Source organism: Motacilla alba, chromosome 23 (assembly GCF_015832195.1).
Source record: "Motacilla alba alba isolate MOTALB_02 chromosome 23, Motacilla_alba_V1.0_pri, whole genome shotgun sequence".
NCBI classification, from domain to species: domain Eukaryota; kingdom Metazoa; phylum Chordata; class Aves; order Passeriformes; family Motacillidae; genus Motacilla; species Motacilla alba.
In genome coordinates this window covers 1,523,596-1,537,143 of record NC_052038.1, presented here as the reverse complement: position 1 = coordinate 1,537,143, position 13,548 = coordinate 1,523,596, and the positions used below count along the sequence as shown (strand labels likewise).

General features: G+C 55.0%; 1 protein-coding gene across 1 annotated transcript in view; it reads right to left on the bottom strand.

Moving 5' to 3' along the window:
* Positions 1-13,548, bottom strand: part of HIVEP3 (HIVEP zinc finger 3) — a 232,106-nt gene that overhangs the window by 100,544 nt on the left and 118,014 nt on the right.

The window sequence follows — 13,548 nt, the reverse complement described above, 5'->3', positions numbered from 1 at the left end:
CCCCAGAGCTGCTCTGAGCACTCCACACTGCCCAGATCCTGCAGAGCTCCAGCTGGAGGCTGGACAGGAGCAAAAAATCATCTTTTCCCCTGTTCTGCATGTCTTTTTTTTTTTTTTTTCTGGTGCCTTCTATAAAACCAAGTGTAAAAACAACCATGAGTGTGTGAGACTCGGCAGCTCTGGGGCTTGCACACAAATTCCATCCAGCCCAGAGGTTCTGGAAGTGATCAGAGGTCCCCTAAGTGCCCCTGGCTGCAAGGGAAGAAGAAAATCCCACAAATATCTCCGAGGTGTCTCCTTCTGGGTCACAGCAATCCTGAACCCACGAGCCAAACCACACAGGCAGGGAAGGAAACAGCCACATCCACGAAAACTAATGCTGGATCACACCAGATTATCCTAAATGTCAGTGCCCTGCTGCCAGGCCACCCTTAATCCTTAAAAAAAATAGGAAGAAAAGCTGAAAAACAAGAGCAAACATCCTCAGCTTCTGCTTTTAGGGAAGCTCCCTGCAGGAAGCCCTGGAGCAGAAGGCACAAGGAAAGCAGAATTTTCCTACTGGGCTACAAATGAACTGAGATGCTGAGGAGAAGAATCCGACACATCCCTGGCCACAGCTGGAGGGAAAAGTGAGCCAGGAGGGGTTCACAGCATCCTCTGTCCTCCTCAGAGCTCTGGGGAAAGCAGCAATTTGGGCTGAAAGCTGAGGGTGTGGGGAAAGCAGGAGGAGCCAGGGAGGGAGGAGGTGTCTGGAGCCTCGGGGGTTAAGGCGGGCACAGCCCCGAGCAGAGCCCCAAACCTCCCTGCCGAGGTGTCCCCGAGAGGCTTCACCCCCGAGCAGCTCCTGGGGCAGTCAGGGCAGGCAGAGCCCGGGAGGAAGGGATGCAGAATGAAAAGCTGCATAAATAATTCATTGCTGAGCTCATCGGATTGGGGGAATGTGACCCTGGCGCTCCGGGCCAGCAGGGCAGGCTCTGCTCCACGGGCGAGGTGGATTCCTGCCCTGGGTGCCACATCCCTCGGTGGCCATCAATGCCCTGGGTGCCACATCCCTCCGTGGCCATCAATGCCCTGGGTGCCACATCCCTCCGTGGCCATCAATGCCATGGGTGCCACATCCCTCCGTGGCCATCGATGCCCTAAGTGCCACATCCCTCCGTGGCCATCAATGTCCCGGGTGCCACATCCCCCCGTGGCCATCAATGCCCTGGGTGCCACATCCCTCCCTGGCCATCAATGCCCTGGGTGCCACATCCCTCGGTGGCCATCAATGCCCCGGGTGCCACATCCCTCCGTGGCCATCAATGCCCTGGGTGCCACATCCCTCCGTGGCCATCAATGCCCTAAGTGCCACATCCCTCCGTGGCCATCGATGCCCTGGGTGCCACATCCCTCCGTGGCCATCAATGCCCTGGGTGCCACATCCCTCCGTGGCCATCAATGCCCTAAGTGCCACATCCCTCCGTGGCCATCGATGCCCTAAGTGCCACATCCCTCCGTGGCCATCGATGCCATGGGTGCCACATCCCTCCGTGGCCATCAATGCCCTGGGTGCCACATCCCTCCGTGGCCATCAATGCCCTGGGTGCCACATCCCTCCGTAGCCACCAATGCCCTGAGTGCCACGTCCCTCGGTGGCCATCAATGCCCTGGGTGCCACGTCCCTCTGTGGCCATCAATGCCATGGGTGCCACATCCCTCGGTGGCCATCAATGCCCCGGGTGCCACATCCCTCGGTGGCCATCAATGTCCCGGGTGCCACATCCCTCGGTGGCCATCAATGTCCCGGGTGCCACATCCCTCGGTGGCCATCAGTGCCCTGGGTGCCACATCCCTCCGTGGCCATCAACGCCCCGGGTGCCACATCCCTCCGTAGTCATCAATGCCCTGGGTGCCACATCCCTCCGTGGCCATCAATGTCCCGGGTGCCACATCCCTCCGTGGCCATCAATGCCCTGAGTGCCACATCCCTCCGTGGCCATCAATGCCCTGGGTGCCACATCCCTCCGTAGTCATCAATGCCCCGGGTGCCACATCCCTCCGTGGCCATCAATGTCCCGGGTGCCACATCCCTCCGTGGCCATCAATGCCCTGGGTGCCACATCCCTCCGTGGCCATCAACCACCCGCAGAGGGCTGGCACAGCCCGAGCAGTGTTAAGCAAACTGACAGCCCCCAGAGAGCCCAAAATAAAGTGAGAAGTGGCTTGGAGTCACTTGTGAGGGTAATTATTGAAGGTAATTATTAAAATTAAATTACGAAGGTAATTTTTGAAATGCAAACCATCAAATACCTACAGACAAAGCCGCCTTTCCTCCTTCCCATTCAGCCTCTCGGTGACAAAGAGCCCTCCAAAGTGCCACAAATAAACCGCCCCAGGAAAGGCTGCAAACCCACCTGGGGTAACCCCTTCCCTCCCTGTGCCTGCCAGGGGGAGCCCCGGAGCTGGGACCACACGGTTTGTGGGATTTCCAGCCAGGGATGTGGGGGCTGAGTCTCAATCAGTGCTGAACAACAATGAACGTGAATTAAAGTTCATCTCACATTGCAGAGCTCTGGAGCAGCCTCCCAACTCATCTGGGAGCTGGGAACTGAGGGGATCCAGTGATCCACAGCTCCTCTGGGAACTGATGGGATCCAGTGATCCACAGCTCCTCTGGGAACTGATGGGATCCAGTGATCCACAGCCCACCTTGGATCTGATGGGATCCAGTGATCCACAGCCCACCTGGGAACCGATGGGATCCAGTGATCCACAGCCCACCTGGGAACTGATGGGATCCAGTGATCCACAGCCCACCTGGGAACTGATGGGATCCAGTGATCCACAGCTCCTCTGGGAACTGATGGGATCCAGTGATCCACAGTCCCTCTGGGAACTGATGGGATCCAGTGATCCACAGCTCCTCTGGGAACTGATGGGATCCAGTGATCCACAGCCCACCTTGGATCTGATGGGATCCAGTGATCCACAGCCCACCTGGGAACTGATGGGATCCAGTGATCCACAGCTCCTCTGGGAACTGATGGGATCCAGTGATCCACAGTCCCTCTGGGAACTGATGGGATCCAGTGATCCACAGCCCACCTTGGATCTGATGGGATCCAGTGATCCACAGCCCACCTGGGAACTGATGGGATCCAGTGATCAACAGATCCTCTGGGAACTGATGGGATCCAGTGATCCACAACCCATGTGTGAGCAGAACCGATGGGATCCAGTGATCCACAGCTCCTCTGGGAGCAGGATGGGATCCAGTGATCCACAACCCATGTGTGAGCAGAACCAATGGGATCCAGTGATGCACATCTCCTCTAGGAGCAGGAGAACAGATGGGATCCAGTGATCCACAGCTCACCTGGGAGCTGGGAACTGATGGGATCCAGTGATCCACAGCTCACCTGGGAGCTGGGAACTGATGGGATCCAGTGATCCACAGCTCACCTGGGAGCTAGGAACTGATGGGATCCAGTGATCCACCACCCCTCAGTGAGCAGAACCGATGGGATCCAGTGACCCACAGCTCCCAGCAGCAGCAGTGGCCCCGTCCAGCCTCAGGGCTGGGGCAGATCAGCAGGATTGACCCCCCCAGTGCAGGAAGCACAACCACAGCAGAAATTTGGGGTTTATTTTCCATTCCTGGGGAAATGGAGCAGCCCAGGCTGCAGCTTGGTGAGGGTTAATAACGAGTACAAACCCACGTGCTCAGGTGGGACCTCTCTGCTTGGTGCTGTGCCTACAAGATGGGTTTGGTGCTCTCTGGAGAACCCTCCCCAATTTCTGAGCAGTTTTTGACCCCATCTGTGCAGAAATTCCCCGGTTTCTGGGAGAAATACCTGACACTGGCCGAGCAGAGCCAGGTGCACCCCGAGAGCAGCTCCAGGGGCTCTGCCCCCACAGCCAGCCCCAGTGGGCACAGGGACACTCCCCTTGGGGACACCACAGCCCGTGGTGGTGCCCCCTCCCAGCTGGTGCTCAGTGCCCAGCTCTGCTCGATGCCAACAGGAGCACAAAGCGTTTTCTGCCAGCTGGGCCAGGCTCAAACCCCACAGGCAGCAGAGCGGGGCCACGGCCCTGAATTCAACCCAGGGTCCCCAAGCAGCTCCAGCCCAGGGAGACTGCAAAGCAGCCAACACCTCACCTGGCACTTCCCCTTCACTTCCTTAAAGCTCTAAAACCTGAAAAATGCATCCTAAACCTGCACAATGCACCCTGAACCAGCACAATGTACCCTAAACCAGCAAAACGCACCCTAAACCAGCAAAAATGCACCCTAAACCTGCAAAATGCACCCTAAACCAGCACAACGCACCCTAAACCAGCACAGTGCACCCTAAACCTGAAAAACACATCCTAAACCAGCAAAACACATCCTAAACCAGCAAAACACACCCTAAACCTGCCAAACACATCCTAAACCAGCAAAACGCACCCTAAACCAGCAAAACGCACCCTAAACCAGCAAAACGCACCCTAAAACCTGAAAAATGCACCCTAAACCAGCAAAATGCACCCTGAACCAGCACAATGCACCCTAAACCTGAAAAATGCACCCTAAAACCTGAAAAATGTACGCTAAACCAGCACAATGCACCCTAAACCAGCACAGTGCACCCTAAACCAGCACAATGCATCCTTAACCAGCAAAACGCATCCCAAATGCAGCAAAACACATCCCAAAAGCTGCATAATGCATCCTAAGCCTGACCCTGCAGGGTTTTGCTCCGGCACAAAGGCAGCCCTGCCGTGGGGTGAGGAGAGCCTCTCCAGTTTGGCAGCGCTGCTCTCAGCCCTGCTGCTGCTCCTGCCCTGAGCCAGCCCAGCTCCATCCGCAGCAGCTTTCCACAGGCACTGAGCCCGTGGGGTTCATACCCATGGCACCCCAAATCCAGCCTCAGCCACAGGAAGCCACCTCAGGCCACTCCACCAGAGCCACTGTGGCCACGGCTCAGCTGTGGGACCATTATGGGACACCCAATAATGGATCCATCCCCCCCACCACAAATCCCATCCATCTCCAACTTCTCACATTCCTCCAACAACCCCCCTGTCCCTTCCAACTTTTTCCCCCCCTCTTCAAGACAAAAGGTGATTTATTTTCTTTTTTTTTTCCCTGAAGCAGAGTCCCAACACCAACCCCCCTTTCCCAGCGTGCCGGGGGCTCTTCTCTGCCGTTTCCCTTCAGCTGTTCCTCGCCTCCATGGGAAACAGAGCCAGCAAAACCCTCCTGGAAACGCTGTTCCCAATTAAATCCAGCCCTTATGAAACCACTATCGCAGCCACTTGCTGCAGATATTTCTCCTAGAAGAGCTCGCAGCGTTTCCTTGATGAACCCCCAAGCATAACAGTTTCCACAGTGATTACAGAGCGGGCAGCCGAGCCAGAAATAACACAGAGAAATGGAAAACATCCCCTGCTCTGCCTCTCTCACACACCCAGGGGGAGGAGAGGCTGCCCCAGCGCTGGGGACGGGGACAAACCCAGCCCTGAGCGGCAGATGATGGACACTGAGCCAAAGCAGCACTTCTAGAGTGAATTCCGCTGTGGTGGATGGAGGAGTGGGCCATGCCCACGGCCGAAGCAGCTGGATATAAAATATTCAGGATGTTTTATGCACCTGAGCCTCGGGTGGTCTGGTCTGTCCTGCCTTGGGAAAGGTGATTCGAGCTCTGGGGCAGCAGCAGGAAGGGGAAGTGGCAGGTCTGGGGGCTCCCCTGAGCCACCCCTGAATTAATTCAGTGATTTGGGCTCTGTGCTGGGCAGAGCTGCAGGTGCCATCCCTGGGGAGCTGTGGGTGCATTCCCAGGACGTCCCCATGCTCCCATTCCATCCCCACCATGCTGTGCCTCTGACTTCCCACATTTATTGGCCAGAACTCTGGTTTTGATCCAGCAAACACCTCTCCAAAGCTACTTCCTGCACCAAGAGCCCTCCCCAGTTCAAACTCTCTACTCTTAAGGAAAGAACAAATTCAGAACCTTTATTTTTCAATAAAACCTAAACTTTTTGCTCCCCAGAACCCTCCTCCATCTCCCTTGTCCCCATGTCCTTCCAGAGCCCTCCTGAGCTTTGGAAGAGCCCAGCACAATTGTTTGTGTGACAAAGGACCGCGTTTATCACCTGGATTGGAACCGGGGATTATTAAAGCACACCGCCCAAACCACTGCTCCTTTTGCTCTGATTGGGCAAAAATGAGCTCAAAAATAGCCCTGAAGAGCCAGGATTTTTGGTGAGGGGGTCTGTGCTTGACACAACTCCTTCCCACTTCCTGCCCAATATGCCATCCATCTTCTCTGGCAGTGGAACATTCCCTGTGTCCCGTCCCTTGTCCCCAGTCCTTCTCCAGCTCTCCTGAAGCCACAGCCACACCCAGAGGTGTCCAGCTCCATCCCTGGCTGCCAGCAGAGCCTCCCTTCCAGTCCCCAGGAATGGGATCAGGGCGTCCCCGCTGGTTTAACGCACAAATGTCTCTCTCTACACCTGTTTACCTCAAACACTGAGCTGCAGGGCTCACGTTTTGGCCGCCCCCTCCCAGCTGGTGCTCAGTGCCCAGCTCTGCTCGATGCCAACGGGAGCACAAAGCGTTTTCTGCCAGCTGGGCCAGGCTCAAACCCCACAGGCAGCAGAGCGGGGCCACGGCCCTGAATTCAACCCAGGGTCCCCAAGCAGCTCCAGCCCAGGGAGACTGCAAAGCAGCCAACACCTCACCGGGCACTTCCCCTTCACTTCCTTAAAGCTCTAAAACCTGTCAAACGCATCCTAAACCTGCACAATGCACCCTGAACCAGCACAATGCACCCTAAACCAGCACAATGCACCCTAAAACCTGAAAAATGCACCCTAAACCAGCACAGTGCACCCTAAAACCTGAAAAATGCACCCTAAACCAGCACAGTGCACCCCTAAACCTGAAAAATGCACCCTAAACCAGCACAGTGCACCCTAAACCAGCACAATGCACCCTAAACCAGCACAATGCACCCTAAAACCTGAAAAATGCACCCTAAACCAGCACAGTGCACCCTAAAACCTGAAAAATGCACCCTAAACCAGCACAGTGCACCCCTAAACCTGAAAAATGCACCCTAAACCAGCACAGTGCACCCTAAACCAGCACAACGCACCCTAAACCAGCACAGTGCACCCCTAAACCTGAAAAATGCACCCTAAACCAGCAAAACACATCCTAAACCAACACAATGCACCCTAAACCAGCAAAACGCATGCTAAAACCTGAAAAATGCACCCTAAACCAGCACAATGCACCCTAAACCACCACAGTGCACCCTAAACCAGCCTAGCCTAATGCGTCCCAAAAGCTGCAAAATGCATCCTGAAACCTGCACAATAATAAGTAATAAAAAATAAATTACTAAAATTATAAATTATAAATAGAAATAATAAATATAAATAATAAATAAAAATAATTTAACACCCAATAAATAATAATAGCTAATAAATAATAATACTTAGTAAATAATAATAAAACCTGCAGGGTTTTGCTCCGGCACAAAGGCAGCCCTGCCGTGGGGTGAGGAGAGCCTCTCCAGTTTGGCAGCGCTGCTCTCAGCCCTGCTGCTGCTCCTGCCCTGAGCCAGCCCAGCTCCATCCGCAGCAGCTTTCCACAGGCACTGAGCCCGTGGGGTTCACAGCCCCCCTGGAATGCAGGATTGCCTCTGGAATGGCACTGAGCAGGGCAAGGAGCCCCTCAGGCACTGAGGCTGCTGCAAAGTTGAGGGGTGATGAGCAGCCGGGGTTCAGGTAAAATCTTTGGGTCTCTTTTAGGCTTTTCAGCCGTTTTTGGGGTGGCTGCTGGGCCCTCTGAGATGCCCCAGCCCCGAGTGATGAACAGAGCTGGGAATCTTTAATTAATGAGCCTGAGCCAGGCTGGCAGAGCTGGGGGTGCTGCCCTGGAGAGGAGAAGGCTCCAGGGAGAGCTCAGAGCCCTTGCAGGGCCTGAAGGGGCTCCAGGAGAGCTGCAGAGGGACTGGGGACAAGGCCTGCAGGGCCAGCACACAGGGAATGGCTCCCAGTGCCAGAGGGCAGGGCTGGATGGGATCTTGGCAATGAGGAATTGTTCCCTGGCAGGGTGGGCAGGGGCTGGGCTGGAACTGCCAGAGCAGCTGGGGCTGCCCCTGCATCCCTGGCAGTGCCCAAGGCCAGGTTTGGGACAGTGGAAGGTGTCCCTGGGGCAGTGGGAGCTGCCCCTGGATCCTGGCAGTGCCCCAGGCCAGGTTTGGGACAGTGGAAGGTGTCCCTGGGGCAGTGGGAGCTGTCCCTGCCCATTGGGATCTTGAAGTTCCCTTCCCAGCTAAACCAGTTTGGGATTCTGGGACAGGTCCCAGTTTTTGCTGTCACTCCCTGTGCCCGAGGCACTTCCACCACCATTTACTGGGAATACCATTTAAAACAGCAGCCATTTATTTTTATTTAGTGTTTTTCACCCTGCTGGAAAAAAAAACTCTGTGGTCTTTTGCAAACTGCTGTGGGGGGAGTGTGGCAACACTCCTGGGAGGGAGGGAGAATATTTTTAACCCCATTTTACAGAAGTGGGAACTGAGGCATGCACTTTTCCACAGGAGGAGATTGGCCCCAAACCCTTTTGGATCCTGGCAGGATGATTTCCAGCAGAGATCCTCACTCCCAGAAGAAGCACACACTTATTCCAGGCTACAGTGGTCACTCTGTTGCGCCCCAGCCAATTTTCTCACGTAAACAGAGCGGTGGAAGAGTGGTTTCTCTTCAGGTTTTGTTAATTTTAGCCTGAGAAAGTCATGAAGGAAATACCTCAGCACCACGGGCAAGATGGTGGGAGGTAATTAAACACCCAGCTCCACTTCCCTTCCAGCTCAGAGCAGCCTCACGTTTGCTGGAGGCATCTCCAGCTCTATTTTTGCCCCTGGTTCCAGGCTGACCTTCCCCTGCACCGTTTTGTTCCACAGACAAACACTCCCCACCTCCAGGGCGAAGGCATCTTCCTCTCACACACAGCCCAGACTTGACCTGCCTCCCCTACACGTGCAGATTTTCAGGGGGTTCTCAGAAACACCCCAAAACCACCCATGTCCTGCCCCTCCGTGCCCCTCCTCCCAGCCCACACCGGCTGGGATGCCAAGGCCTCAAAGCTGAGTAATTTGCTGCACAAAGAATCCAAAAATCACTGAACTCAGTGTGGCTGGAGGGTCCCAGGGGTGTCGATCAGATTTACAGCCCTGTGATGAAAGGGACAAATTCAATTTCCAGCCCAGCTCCTAATTTACGGGTGGTGGGACCAGGCCAGGGCTTTCCAAGAGCATCCATGGGAATCCATCCACGTGGACTTTAGGAATAGTTCTTGTTTTAAATTTCTACTTGACTCATTTCAGCCCCGTCTTTTCCCATAGCTTTAATTTGTAACACTGTCACTTTAACTTATAAATTTATTCAGTAAATATACAAATATTTCTATATATATAATATATAGAAATTTATTGAATAAATGTCTCCAAAAAGGGAACAAACCCCAAAAACCTTGAATAAAGGGAACACAGGAAACCCGTGGGCAGCACTTGAAGAGTCAGCAATGCCTCATGGAAAGCTCTGAGGCTCATCCCTGTCGGTGCCAAAGCCTCGGCTCTGTCCTGGGGTCACTCCGTGCATCCCTTGGGATCCAGCAGGGAATGGATCCCAAAAAATGCATCCCAATCCTATCCCATCCTTCCTATCCCACCCTTTTCCCTGGGAATCTCCCATTGCTTGATGCAGGAGGAACCAGGCACAAATCCAGGGCTCAGAGGGTTCTGCCTGAGCCCCTTGAAAGCTCCTAAAACCCCTCAGAGTTGCCCAATTTCCACTGCAAATCCCTCACAGCCAAAGTGATCACCTGCAGCAGGTGGATCCCATTCCAAAGCCAGCAAAACGCATCCTCAACGAGCAAAATTCACCCTAAACCAGCCAAATGCATCCCAAAACCTGCAAAATGCATCCTCAACGAGCAAAATTCACCCTAAACCAGCCAAATGCATCCCAAAGCCTGCAAAATGCATCCTAAACGAGCAAAATTCACCCTAAACCAGCCAAATGCATCCCAAATCCAGCAAAATGCATCCTAAATGAGCAAAATTCACCCTAAACCAGCCAAATGCATCCCAAATCCAGCAAAATGCATCCTAAAGCAGCAAAAGCAGAGAATTGCTTTCATTTGCAGAAGTTAATTTACAACAAGGAAACTCGTAGCTGGCTCACCAGGCTCATTCCCAAAATTTGTCATTAACTTTAAGGATGTGCTTCAGCACAATACAGCTTTTGCTGCCAGGTAAATAAATCCCAGGTAAATAAATCCCACGGCTGAGGGTGAAGGAGGCCGGTCCTGCAACTCCTGGGGCAGGAATCTCTTCCTAATCCCCTGGAAATGACAATAAACAGTGCCACAGCTGCTGCCTGCATGGCTCTGTGCCTTTTGGGTGAGGAAACCCTTCAGGAGAAAGGGCTCAGACCCTTCAGAACCCTCGCCTGGGCAAGGCAAAGTTGGGGTTCAGCCCTGGAAAGATTTCAGGGGATCGCTGAAATCCCTTCAGCCCAAGCTTGCTGGGAAAAGGGCCAGGCTCAGTTCTGTGGGATTCTCCTGGGGTTTCCCCTCTGAACTGCAGCACCAAGAGAGGGCTCAGCAAAGCCCTGAATGTGTGGGTGCATGGGATTTGGGAGAGCCCCAAAAAGCAGGTCTGAATTCAGCTGGATCCTGCTGTTTTCTGACAGAACTCTGCCCGAAATCTGCAGGATTACTGGAGAACCAGAGCAAAGGAACTGAAACCCCAAAGGCTGATAACACTCCAACAAGCAGCTGACCCTCCAAAGTCCGGGAAAGGAACGATGGATGGGCTGAAAGACAATTTAGGATCTGGAGACTGAGGAGCTGCTGAAGCTGAAAACCTCATTAGCACAAGGAAAGGTTTAATGAGGTTTCCCCCAGTGCTGAAGATGCTCTGCTCTGATTTGGGGCCCAAAACACTCCTGAAAAGCACCTGGGGTGGTGCCTGCCTTCAAGGCAGAGAGCAGCGAGCAGCCCTTGCTGACAGCAAGTCCATTTTGGGAAGGTAGGAAAACCTGATCTCATGTTTTCCCCTCACTTATCCCAGCTCAAAAGTTGCCAAGCACTTCCCAGAAGGAAGGAAAGCGTCCCCAAACTGCAATTTTTCCGTCCAACTGGAAACAAACAACAACAATTGTAAAAAAAAAAAAAATGGTTACAAAAATACCACCGAGGTCTCGAATGGGTTGGTTCCTGTTCCTCTGCGGGAAGAGGCTGCTCGGGTTTCCTCTGTAAACACCCGGGGATGGCTGTGCCCATCCCTCCCGGCTCTGCGGGGCTCATTCCTCACCTGCTGCACCTGCAGGCCCTGCTCTCCTCCTCTCAAAGCTCCTCAAAGGGGGAAATGCACAAAAACCAGCACTGCGGGGGCTTCTGACAGCCTGGGCTTCCCAGGGAGGAGAGGCCGGGCTTGGCTCGGGGCTTTGCAGAGAAAATGAGGCAGCGTGGAGACCGAAGGTGATTTATGGCCACATCCACTCTCCCCAAATGTTTTCTGAGTGCCTGAGCCCCCCCAGCCCCCTCGGCACGGACACACAAAGCGCCCTTTGATGCTCGTTAGGAGCTTCACCTTCTGCAGTCTCGTAATTAGAGCCGGGCAGGATGAAAATCTCCTTTATTTGGGATTCCCGCCCCGATTGCAGGCAGCGGGATCGCAGCGGAGTGCCCTGGGAAAGCCCAATTTCTGGAATTCCAGCCAGGGCACAGCGGGAGCACAAATAACCTCCGTCCTCTTGCAAGGTGGTCTCAGCTCAGCGAGGAACGGCCCCGGATTAACGAGCCAGAGGTGGGAAGGGAGAGCTCAGCAAATGGAACAGGCGGGCTGGAAAACAGAATAAACATTTCCCTGCATCCCAAGCAGCCCCGCAGATCCCAGCAGAGCCATAAAACCCCCTAACAAGCAGCCTTTCTAAAGGCACGGACAATGAATGGTGCCGAATGTATATTTGAAATAAATCGCTCTCCTTCCCAGAGGGTAATTTTCCTTTTTCCCTCCGTTTGACCCTCCCCTTGCCAAGAAACCCCAGGCTTTGAGGCGCTCTAGAGGCTGCTGAGGCACTTTCGGCGCTCAACACGTGCGGCCAGGAGTTCTGACAGCAGAGCTGCAGGCAGCAGGAGCCCGGGCGAGCGGGGGGGCCGCAGGAAGGCGGAGGAAAATGAGCTTTGCTGAGGCAGGAGCAGCTGGACGCGGCCCTGGGGCCGTGCCAGTGACGCGCGGGGAGTTCCCAGGAGCCCCTCATCACCGGGCTGCCACCCAATGCCCGGCATGGCCGCGGTGATTTCCCTCCAGGACACGCTGCCCTGCTCCCCCGGCTTCCCGGGAAAGCTCCCAGGGCAGCGCTGCCCCGGCCCCGCAGCCCGGGGGAGGTTTCTCAACAGCGCTTCTGTTGTTCGCTTCAGGAGAAATGTTATTTTCGGGAGCGCCGCTGCCGGGACTCACCCGCGGCTCCCCGGAGTGGTTCCCCACATCCGATCACGCTGCCCCGAACACTGAGCCATTCTCCTGAGCCGTGTTTTCCAAGAGAGAACTCCAAACATTTGGGAGTTCGCTGCCCCCCCCCCCCCTCCAGGAGCGCGCCTCTGCCCGGCCAGCAAAACCCGAGCGGCGCTGCCCCTGCTCTGCCCCTCTCCCGCACCTGGGCAGCCTCTGGGCAGCGCGGGGGGCACGGAAACCTTCTGAGGGTGCCTTGTTCCCGAGCTCAAAGCGCGGGGAAGGAGCTGCACAGCGCTCCCGGAATGGAGGAGGGCCAGCACAGGGAAGGGAGAAGCGCCCGTGGTGGATGAGGATGAAAATGGTCACTCACGGGGAGTGAACCCCCTTCCTTCGGGCTGCAGGAGCTTCCCCAGGCTCCTCAGAAGGTTTCTGGGAGGCTGCACCGCACTTGTGCCCCAGAGGACACAGCCCCGGCCCCGCTGCAGCAGTTTGCTGCCAACACACTCATTAATTAATCACCCAGTAACTCCTGCAAGTTTTTTTTCTCTGATGCACAGTTCACACAGGCCCTCTACAGATTCTGGGTTTTCCTTCCGTAGCAAGGACTGCGGAGAAACCTTCACCAGCCCCAGGGCAAACCCTGGGGGCAGAATTCCTGGGGAGCAGCTCGGAACGGCCCAGCTCAACCCCCCTGTCCCGCCCCAGGGTCTCTGCACCCTCCCCTGAGGGGATGAAAGAAATCCTATTTCCAGCACCCCTGCAGCTAAGAAGGGCACGGCAGAAGGGAGTGAGGAGGACAATGTGACATTTTGGAGCCTTTTGACACCCGAGAGCCGAGTGAGAATCGCAGCATCCCACCGACCCCACCTGCTCTGGCTGAGGAAACGCGCCCTGCTGCCATCGGGAACATTTTCCCACAAGAATCCACAGGACAAGTCCCCGAAGCACCGGGATTGTGAGAAAAACACGAGTCCCCACGAGCACAGCCACCTTCCTGGAGGGGCACTGACGCCAAATAACCCGGGAGAGGTGGGAGTCGGGGCAGAGG